The 21,889-nt window shown below is 42.7% G+C and overlaps 1 protein-coding gene across 7 annotated transcripts in view; it reads right to left on the bottom strand.

The window, feature by feature from the left end:
• SATB1 (SATB homeobox 1) overlaps positions 1–21,321 on the bottom strand; it is a 103,470-nt gene extending 82,149 nt beyond the window's left edge. For 2 of the 7 annotated variants that reach the window (XM_047099473.1, XM_047099478.1), the window contains exon 1: positions 13–547. The gene's annotated coding sequence lies outside the window, so the exon portion shown is untranslated. Of the gene's footprint in view, positions 1–12; positions 548–15,137; positions 17,428–20,724; positions 20,895–21,228 lie in introns of those variants that run through there. The other 5 variants (XM_047099479.1, XM_047099480.1, XM_047099475.1 and 2 more) reach the window with 4 other exon arrangements.
• Between the last annotated feature and the right edge of the window lie 568 nt (positions 21,322–21,889).

The following is a 21,889-nucleotide window of genomic DNA, read 5'->3' as shown; positions in this document are numbered from 1 at the left end:
CCTGAAACTCACCACTTCAAAACTTGACAGCATATAAATAACAAAAACAAAGGAGATTTCCTTTGCAGCCCGGGTTCTTGAAGAGAAGTTCAAGACTGATGTTTTCTATGTCCTTTTTTTTTTTAATTAAAAAAAAAAAAAAAAAAAAAAGCAGCAGACCTGAAGGCGACTTCCCCTGAAATTGTATTATTTTCTCTTCCCCTACCCCCGCCCCCCTAAGCGGGGGAAGGGCAGAAATAAACGTCTAGAAGAGTAGCCATGGGAGAGGGGGGTTAAAAAAAAAAATCACAATTCGAAAAACAACATATATGGTTTGTAAAATGTCTAACCTCGGAGAACGGGGTTTTCGATGGGGGAGGAGGGGAGAGTGGGAAGTAGGGAGGAGGGAGAAGATAAAATTGATCTGACAAGTGATTCGTTGGGGGGAAAATCGTAAAAACAAAGCAAAACCCGTTATGAGCCGTGCACTGTGGTGGTGCTGGGGAGGCGAGGTGGTGACTGAGGATTCTCTTAAAAAGGAAAGAAAAAAAAAAAAAAAACCCACTGCGGACAAGGTCTCCAAAAAGGAAAAAAAAAAAAAAAAAAAAGGTCCCCTCGCTCCCCTCCCTCCCTCCCTCCCGCTCGCTCTGGTTCTTGGGTGTGAGGACAGAAAGTCTACTTCTGGCTGTCACTTGCAGTATTATTTTCCAATAACCCCGGAGAACGCGGGGAGGGGAAGGCCACCTCGCCTCCCTTCCAACGGCCCCCACCCCCTCCCCAACAATTTCGACTGGTTATTAACAAACCTTAAACTTTCTTCCCACAGCCTCGCACCCCCAAGGAGGGCATCTACCGGGGAACAGCGAGGGTGGGGGGCAGAAGGTCGCGGAAAGAGCCCCGGAAAGGCACTGAAATGCCACTTTTGACTCGGCCCTCGCTGATAGCAGCCCCGAGGACCCTCTCCCAGCCCATTGACGCGGGGCTGCGAGCGCCTGGGGAGCCGAGTGAGTAGAGAGAGAGAGAGAAAAAGAGGGTCTGGGGGGAGGGGGAGGGAATCTGAAGGCACCCCCCCAGCCACCTCCACCGCCTCGGCAGCGACGAACTCCCCGCCCCCTCCCCCCAAAAAGTCGCCGAGCTCTCACTCAGCCCGAGTCCGAGGTAAACAACGAGCACCACAATGGCACTGGGACTTAGGGGGGGAAAAGAAGCCCAGAAACCCCAACAAAACTGATGAGGAGTTTCCCGAAATGCAAGAGGAGGGGTGGGAAGCGTCCCTTGGAGTCGCCCCGGCTTCAGGCTCGGTCCCCGGGCCGGGCTAGAGGGCGGCTGTTGCTGTTGTTGTGACGAGGCCGGTTGTTGCTGGGTGGCACAGGGAGAGGTGTGTGTGTGTGTGTTTGTGTGTGTGCGTGCGTGTGAGCGCGAGTCCCCGGACGGGGCTGCTGCTCTCTCTCTCGCTCGCTCGCTCTCGCTCTCGCTCGCTCGCTCTCCCCCGCGCTGCCGTCTCTGCCCCCATTAAATTATTAGTTGACTCATCCCGGCCGCTGTCGCCGCCGCCGCCGTGCCCAGCTCGGCTCCGCGCGTCCGCCCGGGCTGCAGCCCTCTACGCCGCTGCTCCTGCCGCCGCTGCTGCTGCCGCTGCTGCCGCCGCCGCCGCTGTGGCTGCCGCTTCTTCCTCCTCCTCATTTTAATACAAAATCACCCCGCTCGCAGCCCCAGCCCCGAGCACGCAGCCTCCTCCCGGCCGCCCGCCGCCGCCCCGAGCCCTTCCCCAGCGGGGCCGGCTCATCCGCCGCGTCCGGGGAGCGGGAGCGAGCGAGAAAGTGGCGGCGGCGGCGGCGGCGGCGGAGGGGGGAGGGAGAGGAGGAGGAAGGGGGTGCGGAGCGGAGGAGGAAGGCGGCGGGGGGGGGGCAGGGTGCAAGGAGAAGGCGGAAAAGGGATGGGGATTAAAACCCGGGCTGGAGGGCCGGGATTGGGGGAGGGGGCGGGGGCGGCGAGTTAAAAAGCAGAAAGACAAGTAACTAGTGAATGAGTGAGGGAAGGGGTGGGGGGGGGTGGGGGAGCGCACGATTTCCGGCCCAGGGCGCGCAAGAATTTGTAATGAGCTTGATTAGAGTGAGGCGGCCCGACATTTATTACACACAATACCCAGAATAACAGGGCGCCGCGCGAGGGCTAGCGCCGGCCGCCGCCAGGCGCGCCGGGGAGGGCGCGGAGGGGAGGGGAGAGGGGGGCTTCCCTGGCAGCGGCCGCCTCGGCGGGGAGGGGAGCGCGCGGCGCGCGGGCGGCAGGGGCAGGTGTGCGAGAGTGAGCGGGGCGGGAGGAGGGGCACGACTGGCGGGGGGCGGCGGGGGGTGGGGGGGGAGAAAGTGCGGGGGAGGAGGGGGCGGGGGCGAGGGCCAGGGCGGGGAGGGGGAGGGCGCCGGGGGAAACTAACCAACCACCCACGCGCGCAAAAGCCTCAGAAGGGAGTAGGTCGGGAGCGTCGCGGTTGGGCACCCGGGGGACAGGCGAGGCGGGGAGGGCGCAAAGGCCCCGCGGGAGAGGGGCTCGGGCGTACAGGTGACGGGCACGGAGTACAGAGGTAGGGGGACTTCAGAAGTGGCTGAAGGGGACAGACAATTGGAGGTAGATCTCTGCGGAGAAGCGCGGACGGTGCAGAAACGTTTGCACAGGAATAAAGGCCGGGAGCCTTGACAAGAAAGCTCTCGCGAATATTTATCCTCAAAGGAGGATGAATCCCAAACTATTGAGAGCCAACATTAAAAAAAAAAAAAAAAAAAAAAGATGAGTAAGAGCGTTCTGTATCTAGTCAGGGGTAGGTTCAAAACTCCCTCACTTCTGAGCCATAAAACACGTTGGAGGAAGAAATACGTGGCCCACAGAGGCTGAGCCACAATTTGGGTCACTTGAAAGAGATCTGACTTATCACAAAGGAGAAGATGCCACCGTTCTTAAATTAATTCACGACGAGTAAAAGAAAAGTTTGGATGGGTAAATACATCTGTCGTAGCAATAAATACTTGTGTAATCTAGGGTAAATTACCCGGTTAGATTAATGGTCATTAGCACAGAAGTATGATCCTCTTATTTAGATAATCTATTAAATATAGTTCCTATAAAAATGAAGAACGTTACCATCTCATTCAAAACAGAGATGCAGCGATTATCGCTTGGGTTTCAATACTAACATCTTAGAACCCTGAAGGCAGTTAATCATTAAACAAAACCAAAAATGTTGTAAGAATTATTTTTCAGAGTACACTAGTAGGGAAAAGAGAAAAATCGGTCAGATAAACATTTTGTTACACATAAAAAAAGCAACAAGTTAGCACAAGTACTGAGATAAGAGGGAAATATGCAAATTAAGCTCTTTAAAGCTACCAATACACTCTTAGAGACACTGTTTACATTAGAAATCTAAGAAAAGCAGAAGGTAAAGCAGAAGATAAAGTATAGGAAATAATGGCCTCCTGGGGAGAACAAGTTTAGGAGAAACACAATGAAAATATATCACTCTAATGGCACCCAGGTTTCACCCACAAACCGGAAAGGTTAGTCAAAATCGAGGAAGGCAACCGTGAATCTTGGCACATATAAACCCAAGCCTTGAGCAAAAGGAAGAACGTGTAATAATAAAACACAAAACACAACACTGAAAGCAAGAAAATAAATATAAGGCAATCTTTACCAAAAAAGCCCACATGATGTCACATTTTTAAAAGCTGACAGGTGGGGAAATATGGAGGAGGATTTTGTAATTGAAGTATAAGAAATACAATCAATAAGGAAAAATACAAACGTGGCAAAAATGTAGCACTGGTGTCTGAGTTGGTATTGTGGATGGAAGAGCTTAAGCTTATTTCAGAAAGATATTTAAAAGAAAAACACAGATAACCGGTTATCATCAATTACCTCTATGACAATGATTTTTGCAATGATAGGTTAAATTAGGAATTTCCAAGATGTAGATTTTAATAGTTGCTTCAAACTGGTGATGCCTGACATGTTTCCCTGAAACCTGCTTGGATTTCAGCAGGAACAGTGCATTCTAGTATCACGCTGTGCAAACTTCCAGGGGAGCAAAATTTTAAAAAACAGAAAAATTATAATGGACTGCAAAACAAAATTTATCCATGCAACTTCACCTCAAGTTAAATATTTTTAGAAAAAAAAAAGAAAAAAGGGAATGAAAGTTGTTGGAATACAAAATTTGAGCAGAGAAAAGACTAAAAAAGGGTTACTGAAAACATTAGGACACAATGGAATAAAATACTGTAAATATGTTTATCCTATCATTTACACAAATAAATAAGACAAAAAGATCCTGATTGCCTTAGTCTCCTAATGATTTGGCCAATACTAATGTAATGTGGGAATTAAAATAGCGGTCTTTAAATCTGAATGGCACCTTTTAACTAGGAATTACAAGCTAATTCTTAAACACAACCTAAGTGTGTAATAAGGATGGACATGGCCTTGGAAAATGATAAAATAAATGAGGACAGTGACATCTAACAATGACTTCATTACAAAGAATACCGATATGGTATCATTATGTATATATTAGTGACATATGTATATACTAATTTTCCCTCAAGTACATTCTTTATTTCAGAACTGTATAAGAAACAACATAAGTAAAATGACACACAAAAGCTTATGCCCTCCAATGGTATATAGTACGTTAATGAGCTTACTTACTATATATTCTCTCCCTCTTTAGAATACTCATTATAACCACTGAGCGTTGGCCAGTGTAAACCCAGGTTGAAATAAAGAAGAAAAAAATATAATTAGGAAAATACCACCTTCCTAGGCATAGGTGAGGATAAACAATTATGGTGGAGGGGGGAAAAACATCAATTTATTCCATACAGGCATCTAATATTTGTCAATAAAGATGCAAGTATTGCAAAAAAAAAAAAAAGTTAAAGTAAACTTTATAAATTAAGCTCTCAAAATATAAAACCTCAGGAACATGAAAGATCACAAGTCAAATACATGAACTATTATTTAACACGTGGATATATGGTTAAAACACAGTGCATCTTTTTTTTTTATCACATGAGAAGGCATTCAAACTGGCTACACAAAGGTAGCAAAGATACAATATTGTAAAAGATACACCAGATTTTTTTTTAAAAAACTTAATAATGAAAGGACTAGTGCATATTTCAGATGGCACCATATTAAGATAAATATGCAGGCAGATATCCGAAAGCATTAAAACACATTCAGAGTTCTGAATAGCACATACATTTGTAATAAACAGAGAAAGCATTTAGAATCTGAACGCTTTTAAGATATGGCAACTCCACCAGTGACTGTTAGCAAAGCAATGCTTACCACCATAGCACTTTCTAAGGACATGTTTTGTTTTGTTTTTTCATCTTTTTAAATTCAAATACAGTTGGCTATCTCTCTACACTCTTCGAGCAGCACAATTTACGTAGCATATTGCTCTTTTTATCGTGTCAACTCTTTGTTTTTTGGCTTTAGCTGCAGGTGGTGTTTTCCATATATGAATTTCTGGGAATATGGTCTGTGTTGGCCATATAAGGATGTCTATTGGAGCCATATGTTTTGCTGTCATGTGTCTCATTTTGTCTGTCTGAAATGTCAGGACTGATTTCCACATCGTTTCTTGAATGGACCAAATACAAATTTGTAAGAGCAGAGAGGAAAAAGCTGGGGCTGGAACTCACACAACTTTGTCAAAACATATATTGGAGAGGAAATGCAATATCCTGTAAACATTTGCACCCTTCTTCTCACATCTTATCTGTGACTGACATCATCACAACTGCACAATTTAGGAGAGAATCTACTTGGTCAAGTTCAGAAGTCTGCAGTATGCGGATGCATGCAGCTCAATCAAACAGACCTCACATCTTTGGAGGTCATGGTATGACATATGTTAGCTGCCCTACTCTGAGGCCTGGGGTCCAGCCTTGAAGTTGGGGAAGGGGAGGGCACGCTCTTCTTGCTTGGTGAATAAATGGAACTCCGACTGAGCTTTCTCACTAGTCTCACAAGAAGGTATGGCCTCCATTCCTCAAAGCTTCTTGCATTGCTCCTTTCTGAAAGTCATTGCAGTCTTAATCAATTAACAATTATTGACTTAATAAATGTTTTGCATACCAGACTGTAAGCCTTATGAGAGCAGAGACGGTCTTGCCCATTGCCATATTACCAGGAATTCATACACTGTCCTTGCAGTATTTACGTTATGAATAAATAATTGAGAGCAAAAAGCTCAGTGTCACCTGCCACCAGCCTCCCCTGCTAAATGCAATGACAGTTCCTTTTAGAGTTCGCAGAAGTGAGGAGGAGGGAACTGCGGAGAAAGTGGCTACAACATTTATATTTGAATTCACTGAAATTAAATAAAATTTACAATTGAGATCCTCAGTCACGATTCAAATGTTCAATAGCCTCACGTGGCTAGTGGCCATTGTGCTGGGCAATGTAGTTTACAGAAGACTTCCACCCCTGCAGAAAGTTCTCTTGGACAGCACTTATCTAGAGAACTTCTATAAAAGACAGCGAAGTAAATCCAGGACCTAGCCAGGAAGAGTCTTAGAGGTGCTGAATGGCTTTCAGACATTCTAATGATGTCCAAATTGAAATCATTTTCCATTTTAGAATTAGCCCATAGATCTATAAAGTTGCATGGAAATGAGGCTTGTGTGCCGCTGCACACAAATTTAAGACAACTTTCTAGGCATGTCTGTATCTGAAAGGGTCCTGTAGTACATTTGGAATAATATGCATTTACCCCAAATGCTGCTTTCCATGAACATTTAAATAGCTCACAGGTGAAGTTAAAAACCACAGAGTCATTTCCCACCCTCATTCCCACCCCAGAATTAAATAAGCATAGTTGCCATTAGAAATGGCTCTTTTGGAAGCTTTAAAGTAGATACCTACTCAAACTGGGAGGGCTTCCAGATACCAAACAAATAATGGTGTACTGCAGGAAACAATAGCAAAAGGCTTGACTATGTTTCAGGAGAGATAAAAGAGAAATGATAATGAACTCTAAACATGGGGCTTAAGGTTTTTTGTTTTTGTTTTTTCCCTAATAAGTGAGGTTTCAGTTATAGCCAGACTGATAGTGATCAAAAGTTATTTCCTGATTACCTTGGGGCAGATGTAAATACCCACTGGGAGCTTGGGATATGGTCTTAATAGACAAGGGTCATTATTAAGACTGAGCAAAGAAAAGGCAATGCTTAAGCCAGTTTGGGGAGTGCTGGATAAGGGAAATGAACAGCCATTGTAGATGGCTTCTAGAGCTTGACAGGATATCTGGGCCTTTTACCCAGAAATACTACCTTTCTTAACAAGAACTGATCGAACAAAAATTTTTTAAAGCTACCTTTCCTTTCATAGATGCCGGTATGGATCATAACCTTGACAAGGCTCCACGGTAATAATTCCATCAAGATTGGTATCTCTATCTAGACTCACATCCAAAATTGAGTAGGGAGAGGGATTCTTTTCATTGCTGTTGAGTCCTCCAGTGTTGATATCACCACCAAAGTACTTACAGTTTCAGGTTACCTCATTCTCCCATTGCTTCTGGAGTGCCCTTCCTCCCCCTTCTCACCTGGGGACCTCCCTTCTGCCAGCTTGATGGCATCGCTTCTGTCTGAAGCCTCTTTCCAGCTGTTAGTTTTTTCCTTTGATGTTCCGGCACACTACCTGTCCTTCAGTGCAACATTCTGTTTCTACCTGTCTGCTCCTCCGAACTGCAAGTCGTTAAGCATTCTGAGGGTCTACTTGGGTCTGTATTCCTGGAGTCTCTCACAGTGTCATCACAGGAAAAGGAATCCAAGAACTGTTCTTATGAGACAGTACTCAGAAGAATCTTAGGAAGATTCTTGCAAACTCAGGAGGTAAAGCCAGGTGCCAGGATCAGAAGTGAGCTCAGTGGCTTCCCAAATTTGCTGCACATTAACATGACCTAAGGAGCTCCTTCAACAATCCAGATGGCCAGGCTGCACCCCACTGCAAAAAAAATCAGAATGGCTGAGAGTGGGAGCCAGGCATTTGGTTGTTTAGAGCTCCTCAAGGTGATTCCCATGTATAGCCAGCTTTGGCATTCGCTGGATAAGGTAATGTTTTGGAGATAGGAAGTCAAATAAACCTGCTAGGACATCTTCAAAGTGAAGTTTTCAACCCAATCCTCAGGTCACTTGGAAAAGTCAAGGCTGTTCTAGGAGCCAGCACTTGCCCCCCAATTTAGGGAATGTATGTGCAGGCAAGCTACTTGTTTCAAACAAAAAAAGGTGGGCGCAAGCTGTTAGACCACTGATTGGGTGAAATAGTCATGGTGTTTGAGGAACCAGGATAAATTAGCATTTGGGCACTTGCCTGAGATTTACTGAGGTGCCAGAAATCCTGTGCAGGTATATGATTTATCATTATAGACATAAGTGACTAACCACAAAATTACACGTGGAAGTTAAACTCGAAAACCAGTCTATTATTTACTGGAGCCAGAACCATCCCAGTTTCCTCTAAGTCCTTTTCAACATAGATGAGCATGAATTTTTCTCCCTGAAAACTTCAACCTGGAGTGGGTTTCCCCTTGAACAGCTGAAAACTGTTCTGCTTGCTTCCAGACTAAGTCCTGCACTTAAGCAGAACCGAAGGATTCGCGTTGTCCCTGCCAAGGAGCTAGTGGCGGGGCATCACAGCCCCTGCAGTACCCTCGAGAAGTTCAAGGGATTTTAATTCCAGTGAAGTCAAACAGCAACCGTTCCCAATCAACCTTCAGCCAAGACATATCAACCAAATCTTCTTAGTGATGTGAATGTTATTGCTCGCGTTTCCTGGTTTAATTGGAGGGAGGAACGGTTTGAGGTTACAATGGACCTGAATCGTTGTCCAGATTGTTTCTGGGAGTATCAGCCAAAGGCAACATCTGATACTGTCCTGCCATTCCCACTGCCACAGGGCACTGGAGAGGGGCTGTCCATCAGGAAAGAAAACCAGGAACAACTGCATCACACCTGGACAATGACTAAATACCGCTATAACGCTTGAAATTTGTTGCAGCAGCAAAGGCGAAGTTTAATAGAAAAACTAAAGTGCATTCTATTTGGGACGAGGGAGAAGATTTGGAAGCAGACTGTGGTGATGGTTGCACAGGAGTGTGGATGTAATTAATGCCACTGAATTGTACACTTAACGACTGTCAAGATGGAATATTTGTGTTATATATCTTTTACTCCAACAAAATAAAAACAAAAAACTAAAGGAAAACATATATTCCTGAAATTGGCAGATATGTATTATCATCAAAGTATCATGCCAAGCAGAAAACCAATGAGCTACAACCTATTGAACAGACCTCCCCTCACCACCAACCTTCCACTGCTTTGTCCTTACCCGCCAACAGCCACAGTCCAGTCTATGCTCGATAATTAATTCATATGATGAATACCTGACCCAAGGATAATTAACATGGATTGGTAATTAGAGACCAAGATCCCACCCGAAGTAGGTAATTTGATGGTCCTCTGATGCAAGAAAATGGTTCTCTTTTCAGATTTTATTCTATACGATGGCACGTTAGCAACAGCAGAGAAAGAAACATAGACAAAACCAAACAAGTAAGAGTACTGTAAGTCCAAAAACTCTTTTTGGATGTTTTCAAATGAATAAAAATGAACTATACTCATGAAATACTAGCTGCTCCCAATTAAAGAGCACTTAAGAGTGTTGAACACTTGCATGCACAGTCACACATGTATGGCAACAGTATAAATGCAGTCAATGTAATAATTTGTAAACTGTCTCTGTATAAAGACTTTAGATTCTATTTTTTTTTAAATAAAAGAAAAGAACCTTTTGGTTATAAAGAGCCCAGAAGGCTTTCAAATTTAATTCTATCAGTCACTTTTTAGTGATACTAATTAGGATTAAAGTATTGACCTCTGCATGCAATAATGCATAATATCATCTTTTTCTCTAAAATATTGTCCTATATTCTGTTTCCTATCATCTGTTCTGATTTTATATTAGGGATTTTTATATTAATGATGGGATTTTTAATGTATTAGAAATTCATGTAAAACTTAGATCTTACTGCAGTTCATACCTACACATAGGTATTTTTCTGATGGATGCATGACTAGGGAAATATGAATACACAGTGAAGCCAAATTAAAATGACATGTTTATTATGTATAAAATCATAAATAAAATACTTAAAAAGAGTTGCACAGTACAGCTATTGCGAGGGCACATCCAGTTACCTATTTTGTAGTTGCCTCTTGCTTAACTCGTGTGTTGATTGTGGAATTTAATTCATTAGATAACTAAATGGACTATAAATATACATGCAAATTTCCAGCTGATACGAAGCAAAAAGTTGATAAATAATGCCACAGCATAACTTTAAACACAGAACTAGTGAGCCTGGAGGCTATTTTTTAATCATTTATTTTTATTTATTCTGTAAAGACTATTTTCATTTGTGTTTTATATATATACACACACACACACACACACACCCTTGGGAGACAAACAAACAGCATACTTATGAAAAATTTTGATGGGGACCAGCTTGTAACTGTTTTGAGACTGCACTGCTTTAAAAATGGACAATACCCACTATTCTGTTATTTCTACCACTGGAAAAAAAACACATATTCAAATTATATTTAATGAAGATTAAACTTATCTCTCCATGGAAGTAACAAGGCTCTCAAAAATAACTTCTGAGTTCACTTTGCACAAAGGGGTTTTGTCACTAAGCATTTACAATACTGCAAGCAAATGAAAAGGCATCTTCGCGGCCGGCACATGCCACAGTTTAGGATATAAACCAAATCTTGGGACATTCTCAATAGATTTGGGAAATCCAACTGTTTGGTCAACATCCAAGTATGAATACATGTATCTGATATACATAGATCGTAACATCATACATGTTCACAGATAACATTTGTTCACCATAGAAGAGGACACTATGTAATTTAACACAACTACCACACTTTTCATCAGAAATTGTTTAAAACCCAGAGATAGTGTAACTCCTACAAAAGAGGAAAAATGACATAGCGGGAAGAATAGCAGAGAAAAGGTAAGGAACCGAGATTTGGGTCTCGCTTTTTCCTTTACTAGCCCACTGAATGACCCTTCCTAAGTCAAGCAGAATCGGGTTCTGCATCTATAAAGTGATAGAAAAGAATCTGATCATCTTTTAGACCACATAAAAAATTCTCTGCCCTCAAATGTAACTAAAAAAAAAAAAAACAAAACAAAAAAAAAACCAAGTTCACTTTAAAGAGAACATAAAGATATAAGGAAATTTATCACACCCTACATTAGATGTTTATCTCTATGTAAGAGACAGGTGTCAAACAAACAAATAAGAAAAAAAACCCACTAAGGCAAAGAGAAACTTTAACTCACCAGATTCCATCTGTTACATTTGAATTCATGCATAATTGATTATCCATGACTGGTAAGTTCTTTTCTCACTAGCCGACCACAGTTTTCTAAACATTAGGTATTAAATCACTACTAAAGTAGACTACATTTTAGAAACAGCGAGGGCAGAATAAGAATATTTTAAATGAAAAATTACATGCCGGTTAATAATAATACAGCTGACCTATGTTTAAGGGAGAGAAATTTTAATCATGTGCATATTAAATATTAATAGCCTATTCTGTTATTGTTATAATAAGGTTAAGTAGGCTTCTCCATGCTTAAGGAAAGAGGGAGAAGTAGGAATGCATAATGGTGCAAAAAGATACAGAGACGGGAGACAGACAGAAGGAAAATGTGTCAACAATAAACAAGAGGAAATGAGAAAGAAGGAAAAGATGAAGGTGGAAACTAATCTCTATGTGTCATTATGACTGCCAGAGTACTGGCAAAGAAGCAGCATCCTTTTATTTCAATTTTAATCATTTCTGAATTTTAATACCCGGCTCCTTTTGTAATTCTCCTGGCATTCCCCATATGCGTCCATCCCAGCCAAAACACCAGTGTAAATTAAATGGCAGGCAACCACGCCACTGATGTAGCCTCCCCAAAGAACCTACCAGGTGACCAAAAGCAAAAAAGTAAGGTATGTCTACCTCACTTCCCTGAGGACCTCTAGCCAATTAACTGGCTGGATGTTCTCTACTTTCTTTGATTTTGAAAAGAAGGACAGTAGTTAGGTAATCTACAGATAGAGAATCATTAAAAAAAAATAAAGCAAGCCAGTAGTAATACAATAATCAGTGACCATCAGGGCCTGGAAAAATGAGTTTGCTCTCACTGGCACTAAGGAGCATCACATGATTATTTAATTACAGCTCTAATTTTTGTCTCGTGGATGGCAACATATCAACAATTAATAGGGCAAATAGAGGAGACTGTTTTTAAAGAGACAGAATGTGCATGATAATGTAATAGGTCACACAGCAGTGCACCGCTTGAGGAATACTTCCTTTTGTGGAACTAAAGAGGACTGGCTTGCAAACAGCTCCATACACGTTTCAAAAAGAAAATAAATTTAAAAAGCAGGAGTCTTTTTTTAGATAACTCTCAAAGAACTTTTCAGAACGTTTTAGATGCGGCTAACGCAATCCTACTGCAACTCTAGCATGAATTCTAAGGAATGGAGTGAAATCTTTGTTAAAATAAGTACCCTAAATCTTAAAATATTTTTAAACAGTGTATATAGCTACAGTGAAAATTTTCTTTTCATGCAATAATTATGACAGATATTTACTCAATGGGATCCAGAAAAAAAAAATCGTTTTAGTAAAGAACAGGTACAGGTCAATCAGTCATGGGCCAGCAGTCTGTAGTATTTTTGGTTACGTGATATCACAAAGACCATTACATGGGTGACCTGCCTGCACCCAGGTCTGTGTTGACTTCAGTACAGTTCGTTACTACACCAAACACCAAAGGACCATGGACCTACACTGGGATTTGTCACCTAATCCTGAAGGTCAGATGATGAGGGTAAAATAGACCCGGCTGCTATTGTCAAACAATGACAGCACATAGTTAAAGAAGAAACACATTCAATTATCCAGAAAACTGGGACATGTGTAGATTAAGTGTTCAGATAACCCCAGCAAAAACAGAAAATTAGAGGGAAAAAGTCTCTTTTCCCATTAAATCATTATCGGCCCAAGCCAAATTCACCATTTGATTATTAGTTTAGCAAATCTTTAATGAGCGCTCACTACACAAGACAAAGGATGCTATGAAGTTTCTCCTGTTTTATAGAACACAGACATGTATCTTACACTGAATTTCTTTTTTGTGGTCTTTTAATGCCTTGTAGAAATAAATAACAGCAGCACCTAAAAATTCATAAAGTGAGAATATTAGTGTACTTTGAAATGTTACATATTACAAGGTTACAAGGTCTGCTTACCCAAATTAACCAGGGAATTCAAACAGTTAACCAACTTGGTAGCATCGTCTAAGTAAAGCTAAGTCCAGCTTTAAATTCTAGTGCGGTCACCTTTGTTGTGCCATGCCAGAAGCCAAAGGAAAACCCAGGGTTGACGTCTGGAACATGAAATAGGCTTAGACGTATCTCTGTGATCAATTGCTCCAATGTATCTTAAATATCAGGTTATAGAGAATCGTAAGCAAACATAACTTGGCTAAAGAAACAGTGACTAAAATCATTCTACAAAAGGAAGTATGAAGAGGTGCTAAATCAACTCCAGAAGCTTTTAATGGCTTTGGTTGGCCAAAGTCACCAGAGTACAAGAAAATGTAGGCGTCTCAAAATACAATGTGGGAAATATAAAGCTGCAGAAGGACAACAAATTCTAATGCCACTAGCAAAAGTGACCAAGTCAGTAACAATTTCAAAGAAAGGAGGAAAGACAAAAAAAAGAAAAAAAAAAAAAAAAGAAGAAAATTTTATATCCTGTGAAAAGTTTTAAAATTAAGTGTGGTAGAAAACAATTTGATGATTCTGGATGAAAAATCTGACTCCATACGTTCTAAAGGAATATTGTTAAAGGAGTCTAGCAAGCAGCAACTTGCATGCAAGCGTGTACATCATTCTTTTTTAACGTGACTGTTAATATACAGTTAACATGTCTCAGAAAAGGCTGTAATTAACTGTCTACTGCTCTAATAACACTAATAAGCATACAGTATTATTAACATACAATGACTCCATACAAAGTAAGACTGTCATTTTTTTTTAACTTTTAAGATAACGTTCTAAATTGTTTTTGAGTCCTCTTAAACCACGCCAAAGAGAGCCCACCTTTAAGATTTTTCTTAAATAACAGCTATTAAAACGTCGTTCTTTGCTTTCACAGTCTGGAGAAATCTGTCTAACATGAAGCAGGACATCCAGGCACCATCTCAGTTGGTGGAAAGACAGTGGGAAAACACCTGGTTTATTTTCTCAATTCTATATATTCTGCTAAAATTGAACACTGTAAGCGTTTTAATTTAGTTCTTCATTCACTGATAAAATGTGTTTATCAGTGAATGGGGCAAGGTTTGCTATTTCAAGAATCCCATAGTCCTGTTGTTAATCCCCAGTGATTTCCATCGTCTGGTTCACTGGAACAGGAAAACTCAATTGCATTCAACATCAAACAGCTAATTATGGATACGCTCTATTCAAGACTATCTCCATTTCAAAAGATATCTGCATATACTAGATTCTATTTTATTTACAATAATTATCACAATAAAATATTTATACCATAAAACCGCTTTTACCTTAAAGTCCTTATCGTTACAAACATTAAAAGGCCAAATTGTCATTTATATGCTCTTAACGGCATATCAGAAACCATTGAGTAAGACTAGAAAGGAACCTCCAGCAATCAACTCCACTGTATGCCTGGCTTCCTGGAAAATAGCATGTAAAGAATTCCCTCTCACACAGATTACTACCTTTTCTTTAAATATCTCAAGGAAAGAAGGTCTATACTAATGTCTCCTGGGAGCCTCCTACCATATTTCACCACCCAAAGAAGAATGCCCATTGAAGAATTTTTGTTGGTATCTGGTCCCAAATCATCTCTAGCTGAGAAAAAGCAACATCCCAACACAGAGATCTCCCCCGAACACTACCTGCCCCCGTCTCCCCCTGTGGCTGTAGCCCTGATTCTCCATATGGAACTGATAGGAACTTTTTTGGCACTTACCCTCCAAATATCAGAGGCTGCTCTCCAAATCTAGCCCTATGGGAGAGCTCGCAAAAAGTAGTCTTTGATGAGGTGACAATGACGAAGTTCTCTCTGGCACTGCTAGCAGGGCAGAAGCATCCCCAAATGAGGTGTTACCAGTTGCCTGTGAAGCAGCTGGACCATGACTGCAGTTCTGAGGGTGCGTCACAAATCAGGTCATAGCTCTGGGTAGAGTCCACCCACTTCACCCAGCACAACGCCCTCCACTTCCTGCACACCTGGGGGGAGGAAGGGGTGCAGAGGAGGGGGGCCGATGCAGGTCCACAGACATTCTAGTAAAGGCACGACCAGGTGCAGCCTGACATCTCCTTCTGTGAGTGTTTTCAGCTTCATTTGGGGAGCCTGCACCCCAAGGTCCTCAAAAATTTGTGCAACAATGAGCGGGCTCTAAAATGAGTGATGAGTGTAATAAAATATTGCACAGTTAAACGTTTTATCCAGCAAGATCTTTCCTCCACTGGAAACTGAACCAACTCTTAATTTTTGATTACAAGATACTTCACTACCAAATGTCAAATAACTGGACTGAATAAATTTCAGCAGAATCTAGGGACATAAATGCTAGGGTACCAGTTAACTAATTTTCATCTCTCATAACTAAACTAGATCATCACATAAACTGAATTACATCCTTGAAAGTCCACTGAAAGAGGTGATTAGAATTTCTATTATGAACCTTCAGACAGCAACAACTGTGGCAGTGAGGCAGAGTAACTTAAAAGAATAAAAATAGGCCAATATGCTGGAAAAATGCTCTGCTACTAAATCTCACCCTGAATATATATACACACAATCTGTATCTATTTACTCTGAAATGAAATATCTGATCTTAAAAAAGACTTTAAAAAAATAAACAGCAAAAGGTACCGTTGGCATAAGTTCAAAAGTACTAAATAATGTGTGTTAATGTGTTGATCACACTCTATGAAGACATCAAGTTTAAATAGACTTAACCATTGAGAATAGCACTTAGGAATGAGATATAAATTACCATAGTAGACACTTTTTCTTTGGTATAGTGAAGAAGAAGAACCTTGTGTAACAGATTTGATTTATATGCTGTATTAAGACCACATTCTGCTCTGATGTCAATGGAATATATGATTAGAGATTGACAACCGTGTGTAGATGATGGTGTAAGAGCTACTTATAGAACATAAGTGAAAATAAGCATTTTCACAAGTTAATCATAAGTTTGGGAATTCAGCTTTCACAGTATATTGAGCAGTATTTCCAGGAGTCTTGAAAGAGAAGGGGCTTTTAACTTAAAAAGAAGACAACAAGTGCATTTAGTATCAGAACCAAGTTGAAATCTCTCTTAAATGTGGCAGATTAACAAGAAGACAAAGGGGGCAAGCCTATTTTCAGAGGAAAGCCAACAGTATCAGTCAGTCAATCAATCAGTGAGCCCCACTTTGTCCTCACGTTGGCAGATCTCCATTAACAACTGAACCATTTCATCTAAGACTTGGGAGGTACCACACTTGATCAAAGTTATTCTCTAAGTAATCAGATAGTTTAAGTAATCTCGTTGGAACTTTGCAGAAAGTTAGTGTCACAAACACACACTTCGATGCGTTTGGATGCGTCGGTCCTGAGGTTGCCCTAAGATGACTATTTTAAGTGGCATGCAGAGTCTTTTGGGGTTTTGATGTTACATTTGACGTGTGTAAAGCAAAAGTGCATAGCGTGCCTTTCAACCGGTTCCCACACGACAGAAATAAGAAGATATTCCTCTGCTTTAAAGTTTTGCCACTGGTAAATGATTAAGAAAAACTCCTCTCGACCCCTACCCCCAACCAGGAAGAGCCTGAAGCCCTGGATTATAGTACAGGTAGATATTAAAATGGAGACAGAGCCGTTATTTAGTGGTGACAGGAATATAAATACGTGCGCTAACCTATAAACTGGTATTTACTTCAGGAAGGTAAGTAATATTTTTCCTCTGATTGCTGAGCTGTCAGTTTAATGCAGCGTAAATAAACAGTAGGTGCCTGCTAGCTCGAAGTAGGAAGTGTTCATTCCACACGAGGAACAGATTACTGAAGCCTGATGCTCATGATGCTGAAACATAACTTTCATTTTACCAGAAAATACACCCTACCGTGGATGATTTTTCGTGCCTGATCTATTAATTAACTTAACTCTGTTCTGTCAAAATGTAAACCAATTTGTTAAAATCACCCCAGAGTTCTGGAGTTGGAAAACCAAATCAATTTGAAAAGCAAGAGTAATGACCATTCTGTAATCTGATCACAAATGCTAAGAATGAATACTTAAAATAATAAGCATAAACTATACAAAGCTGAGACAAAGAACATATTTAAATATAGAACTTAATAATCTGCGATGCTCAATTTACTCAAAGATCTTACTCGTTTGCTAATTAAAAACAACTAGCACCTTTAATATTTCACAACCTTGTGCTACTTGGGTCTGTTCAATATGTATGCTTATTCTGCTCTCTGAAATATCTCAAAGTAACCACTCATAAAAATCAAATCACACTCCTTAATTCTAATAGAAATATCACTGAGCTCTCCTGAGAGACGTGGCAAGTTTGAAGATCAAATGATGATACCCTTCCTAACAGCATTCATGTAAAATGTGGATTTCTTCCCATTTTCATTATACCACAAAGCTATGACGGTCTATGGCAACTAATTCTCTCCTTATACACAAGTGTTGAGTAAAATATTTCATGGCATTATTTAAAATGGGAACTCCTCTAAAAAAGGACAGAAGGCAATTCGGGGAGGTTTCTATTTAAAATATGGACAAATTCTGATAATTAAACAGTGGATTGTAAGGGAAAAAGAGGGGCTAAAAAATAATGTTTTTGCACTCAACTACAACATGTCTCGACATAGTCTGAAGACTGATTCAGTCGTATGCATTTATTTTATATACTTCATCAATCCCAAGTACTCATATAAGAGTCATCCAAGGCAACACGTTTTGGAAGAAATGATTTGTTTGTGTAAGGGGCACATCTACGTATGGCCCTCTTGGAAATTTACAGAGCAGAAAAAAAGCCACTAGAGTGCTTTATAGAGTCCCTGCTGTATATCCATGTTGTGTTTAGCTTAATAGTGTTTGTAACCAAAAGATTTTTATAATAATGAGGAACAGGTGCCTGTCACCTGACCTTTTAGGCCTAATTTACAATCCACAACCTGTCACATGAGAAAAATAATTGAAAGTCTTCTTCAGATACTTCAGTCTTTGCTAATTTAATGTAGTCTTTCTTAACCATCACTCAGCATACCATAGCTGATTCAATCACAGGTTCACATAGCTGGCAACGGACTGCTCTGCAAAAATAAACCAATACTCATTTTGTTGTTGTTCTTGTTTAAGATGCTGGGAGACAAAAGAACGACTTTTGTAGATTATCAACTGAAGAATATATTAATTTACTACCACAACTAAACAAAAGGCATTCCTTTTGAATACTTTTACATACAAAGAACTATTATTTATTACATATTTCAGCTTGTGGGAAAATGAGGAATGCATTGATTCTGGAAATAACTATTCAGACTTTTTTGGAAGTTCTTTAGGTCTTCTCTCTCTATCTCTTTTTTTCCCCCTTCTCCCCCTTGATCCCCCCACCTCCTACCCCACACACATTTTAAGGCACTAGTGCTCTAGGAGGGAAATCCCTATCTGTTCTTTTTTCATCCATCATTTGTATTCATTATTCAGAAAGGAATACAAAATTGAGCAGTGATTTTTGTTTCTCTTGTATAATCTTGTTACAAGTAGCCATACTTAAATTTAACAATGCTTTGTATTTTATAGCTACTGTTTACATATTATGCATTACGTGTGACTGAACAACCCTACATTTAAAATATTGTTTCCATTAGAAAAAATATGAAGTAATAAGTGTCAAATGGAGATGAAGAATAAACATGCTTGGTATATTTATAAAATGCATAGTCACTTAAAACGTGCACAAATAGGATACATATAAATTGCAACTGTTACATTTTACATAGTGTACACATGGTCTAAAGTATATTTAATAATGTGCCTAGCCAAGTTAATTAAAGTATTTATGTCTGGTGACTGTGTTAAACACTTGGAGAGGTAGTGAAAGATGCAGCCAGTTACTTCTGCTAACTAAAGTTGAAATTATGCACTTATTATAACCTTTTCTAACAATGTGAGAAAAACAGAGTAAATATATTAAATTTGTTTCACAACAGATGCTTAGGTTGTTAATATTTAAGATGCCTATTCATGCTATTCCTGTCTGCACATTTGTCAAAAATGTAAGCTTGAATGCTAATGTTTGCCAGCAGACTGGAGCAGCCAGTATATGAATGTACTACTGTTCTACTAAAATAATATGCAATAGAAATAAAGGACTGCTGCTAAATCATAGCATTAGTCTCACACAGCAGATTAAAGGGTTTTAGAGCTAACACCTCAACCTTGGCTTTCTCCAGTCTTAAAGTACGGTTTTGGTTGTTGTTGTTGTTGGCTTTTGCAGCTACGTTTTACTATAGAATCAATCTTACATTCCTGACGTCTCAGAAAAATCCACTTTAGATAGGGTGTAAATTTCAATAAAGTTTCAACGGCATGACTTACTCGTCGGTAGCACAGACACTGGAGATTTCAGGGACTGCTTGGGACAAAACCTGACACCTACCAGTCGCCTTTCACTAATTTCTTACACCTCCTCTGTCCTGTTAGAAAAGTCAGGTCCCCTGGCCTCCAAGGATGCAAGCAGGGAACCCCAGCCAGTCCGGGTAGAAAGGTTGTCTCTTGAGAACAGGACGTCTTTCTGCTTTCCCTGTCTCTTTTACAACCCATGTAGAGTCCAAGTCTTACAATATTTGCCTGGAAATCTGTAATGCCGCGGAGAAAGTTCGCCGAGGAAGGGCGCAGAGGTCAAAGTTGCCAAGCAGGGCACTTTGAGAGGCGATCCTGTGGTTGACACTAGTAAGTGAAATTTGCAACGCCCCAGTGGAGGTCCGGGCCAAGACCTCCAGCAAGAGCCCTAAGCCCCTTTCCGTCTTCTGGGGTCATCCCAAGAGTCCTGCTCAGTGCATTTCCCCGGTTTGCGCGTGTCACTCCCCGAACCTGACACCTGCCTGCTTTGTCCCTCTGATCTTGGTTGCCCAGACCCACGCTCCGCCGCCCCGCAGTGAAGCGCTCGGAAAAGGCCGCCACGCTCGGGTCGGGACCGACGGAGGGAGACAAGGTGCGGATCTCGAGGCCGCACCTGTGATGTCTCGGTTCTGCTAAGAGGGCAGCACCGCTTCCCGCCTCCAGCCCTCCTCCAAACCTACATTCACTCCAGGAGTCCCTTCAGCACCGACCTCACGACCGCCAGCGAGGGCTCGCAATGCGGAGAGTCGCGGCTTTCAAAATCCCGGCTCCAACTTCAGCGCCCCGGCGCTCGAGTGTTCCCGGGATGGAGAAGTTGCCACTAACTTCCTAGGCCCCTCTCCGCCGCCGCTCCCACCCGGTCGCGCGGGCGGGGGGCGGAGGAAGGAGGAGATGGACCGGGGAAGGATGCTGAGCTTACGTGCGATCCGGCGGGGAACGTTTCTACTCCCCCAGTCTACTCCGCCGGGCACCTTTATGCCAGCCCCGCTTCAGGGCGCACAGAGAGAGGTTTGCTTTCCCTTTTCCCGTTTGCTTCCTTCGGTCTTTGCGGCTCCCCTTTTCTCTTCCAAGAGGGGTCACACTGATGACCTGAAGGAGTTTGTTCAGCCAGGATTTGTTGGGCAGGTGTGTTAGTGTGCCCACACCCTGAGAGAGAATGAATGGCATCTCCAAGTCCCCCATCCCGGGTGCTCTCCCACGCTCTACCCGCCCACCCCTCCGGGGTCCGACTGCTCACGAGGGAAGGGGCTCCGGGGACCCCTGCCGCCGGAGGTCCACAAGAGGGGAGCCGCGCCGCGCCGCCCCAGGAAGGGGCGCCGTGGGTGGGTGCTACGGAGAAGTTTGGATCGATTCCGAAAAAAGGGAGACAGACATGAAAGAGCAAGAATGGGGGGGAAAAGAGAGGCAAAGGAGCAGAACTCACTCAGGCATGGGCGCTGGGGGCGGCGGTGGCTGTCGAGTGCGGGCCCGCGACCAGGAACAGCTCCCCGGGCGGGCGCGCCGGCGTCGGACTTCCGAGGCGGCGGCTTCTGCCTCTGGTGCCGCCGCCGCCGGAGCTGCGGCTGCCGCGGAAGTTAATTGCAACTTGACTTCAAGTTGTCTTCTTTCCCCATCCGAAGTGGGCGTTTAAAGGGGAGAGCGAGGCGAGGAGCGAGCTAGCGAGCGCGCGGGGCCGAGGGAAGGAAGGGGGGGAGGGAGGGGATGTTAACGGGGGAGGAGGGGGAGGGGGCGGCGGCGGGGGCGGGAGGGGGAAGGGGCCGGCGGGAGCTGCTCTCCGCTCGGCGGTCGCCGCGCCCGCAGTCTGGAGGCGCACCGGAGCGGCCGGGGCGCCCCCCGCGGGAGCCCAGAGCCCCCCGGAGCGCGCATCCAGCCGCGGCTCCTTCGGCCGGGCACGCCGCGCCCGGGGGCTCCGCGGACCCCGCGTCGCCGCCGCTCCCGAGCTTGTGCGACGCGGGCTGGTCGGCGGGGCGGCGAGGGCCCGGCCCGCCTCCCCAGCGCCCGCCCCGGCTTCTCCCCCTGGCGGTGGAGCCTCAGCGGCCGCCGGCTACACTGAGCGCGCCGGAGCCCGAGCCGAGCCGAGCCCG

The sequence above is a fragment of the Lynx rufus genome, unplaced genomic scaffold, assembly GCF_022079265.1.
Source record: "Lynx rufus isolate CCGP_SWC_20201006 ecotype Redwood Valley unplaced genomic scaffold, mLynRuf1.p SCAF_5, whole genome shotgun sequence".
NCBI classification, from domain to species: Eukaryota; Metazoa; Chordata; class Mammalia; order Carnivora; family Felidae; genus Lynx; species Lynx rufus.
This window is presented reverse-complemented; position numbering and strand designations above follow the sequence as displayed.